The sequence below is a fragment of the Apaloderma vittatum genome, unplaced genomic scaffold (genome assembly GCF_000703405.1).
Source record: "Apaloderma vittatum isolate BGI_N311 unplaced genomic scaffold, ASM70340v1 scaffold2560, whole genome shotgun sequence".
Lineage (NCBI taxonomy): Eukaryota > Metazoa > Chordata > Aves > Trogoniformes > Trogonidae > Apaloderma > Apaloderma vittatum.
Genome location: NW_009693803.1, coordinates 847 through 3,356, shown reverse-complemented (window position 1 = coordinate 3,356; position 2,510 = coordinate 847).

The window sequence follows — 2,510 nt, the reverse complement described above, 5'->3', positions numbered from 1 at the left end:
ATTCCTGCCTTAGCTGCATCATTAGTAATTATTTTGTTACCTCTATGGAGTAATAAGTAGACGCCTTTGATAGGATTTTGCTTTCTCCTCATGAACGTTTCCTTTATATTTGTATATATACATATGCATATATATATGCTTCCTATTGCTGCCTTTGGAAACCATGTTTTTTCTACATTCTACAAGTTTTGTTTTATGTTGGAAGTTTCATATTTGCCATTTTCCCATTTGCTGTGTGTTGCTTTTTTGCATCCAACTGCTGCCTTCTTATTACCTTTGGAAGAGTTTGGGCTGTCAGCCAAAATTGTGAAACTGGGATAGCTCATACTGCTGAGATTTCCTCAACTGCAGCAGGAACAGATAGTTATGCCTCCAGAGACATGTCCTAGCCCACCCTGACCTTTCCCACTGGTTTTTAGCATGAAGCTGCAATATTGAGCTTCCAGATCAATAAGGATTTCTCTTTGTCAATCACACAAGTGTTTTTTTACCACCAGCTAGTCTGACTTGATCATTGCCTTGGACTTTTGGAAATACAGGGAATAATTAATTTCCTTTTTACATCATATCTGTGCAATATGATTTAATTGAGTAGGTTTGGGTGGTTACATCACATAAGGTCAAAATATCAAAACCATGTGAGAGTTCCACGCAATAGCTGTTTAGACATGTTTCCACATGCTTTAGTAACACGCAGCTCCCTTACATTTATTATAATGGATGTTCAGCAATGTTCACCAGTGCAAATTTGTCTTTCTTTAATCTGTTTTCTTGACCTGACCTAAGCATCACGTTTGCCTTTGATGTCTGTGAGTTTTCACACAGTATCATGTTGCAATGGTGATTTAATTTAGCATGTAATAGGATGTAGTTACATAGTTGTCTATCTCGATCTCCTGGAGAATGTTTTTTTTCCTTATGCATTTCTGAAACACTTCCTTAAGGTGTTTTGCAATTGTTTCTTTAAAGTCTTTCCATGCGGAGCTGTTAACGTAGCTTAATCTCTGTGATCAGCCTTTCTGTGAGTAAGTGGCCACACTAGATTCCTGCGCGGGTTTGGATTTTGTTCAGCGGGAGCATGTGGAATGATAGCTGGACTCTTTTGCCAACCAGCCCCAAATTCTCCCACACTTGGCTACCCCAAAACTGCCAGAATCTTTTGGGACTCCCCGAGAAATGGCTTTGTTTTGTTACCAGCCCTGAGGAGTCACCCACGTAGCATCACTGAGAGCACATCCCACGGGCAGCTGGCACGAGGCACGGGTGATAGCTCCATCTCAGGTAGCACAAAGTGCGGGTGTGTGGGGTGTCCCTCGTCCCTCCCAACAGAGCCAGGGTTTGCTAAGCACTGCTTACGTGACCTACCAGGTGGCCTGGAAAGGCTATCACTCCATCCTCCTAGTGACAACACACTGTATATAGGGCAAGATACACTGCCATGCACACCTCTTCAGATTGCACAACGGGTCACACGGCTTGAAGTCAACATGGCAATGGGGATGTGGCTTCTGCACACCGGGAGAGGTACTGGATGCAAGAGCTTCTGCCACAGCCGGGTCTTTCTCACTCAAGAAAGAGGCACGAGGAATTTCAGCAAGACAAGTTTAGCTGGAGTAAGTGCATTACATAACCCTGTGCTTCCTCTTCTTCTTGCTCTTCAGCCTGCAAAGCCCCCATGCCTGGCAGCCTTTCCTTGGCTGTGTACGCCTTCCCTTGGCTGTGTACGCCTTCCCTAAGGATGTTCTTTTCCCATAGATTCTCTTTTCTTGCCAGAGCTCTCACACTCTAGGCAAGACCCTGCCCAAGGTTGTGGAGCAGAAGGGTAGAATCTCTTGGGTCCTTTTGTGCCTCTTGATTAATTAGGAGGGAGAGACTTCCTTCTCTTGCAGTACTGCATCAGATGCAGGCTCTGGTGTCTGTGCGCTGTTCTATCCTGTTCTGTAACACAGAAAATGACAGAAAAGTTGGGAATTTCATCATATGGAAACCTGAGCCTTTGTTACATTGAGAAAAACAGTCTCCTGATGTCTGCTTAAACACTCTGGCTATGCCGTTCTTGGCTTTAAGGAACGGCCAGAACCCGTGGCAAACTTGCCATCTGCATCGGGGTCCCCTGATCCTGCCTGAGGCTCTCAAACAACAGTCCTCACGGGAAACCACGTTTCTTTCTCTGTAGTCAGCAAACTCACTTTGGTGACCAACAGTTTTGTGCCTGGACTAGATTCTTGTAGTCTGCTTTATCCCCTGCAGCTAACTGCAGTGAACAACTGAAGCTGACAATAACATGTGATGGCCCATTCATTAGACAAGAAAAAGAAAACTTGAAGGTGTACCCCACCAGCACTTACTGATTTTATTAAGATATCAAGATACTGTTAACTTACTACAGATTAAGAGGTTCAAAAGCCGATTATTTCAAGGTAAGTTGTTTTAGCTGCCCCAAAGTCTTTCAGTGTTTGACAGGAGACTATGGTGACACTGATAAGAATTAGGATTCTATGCAGGGCATG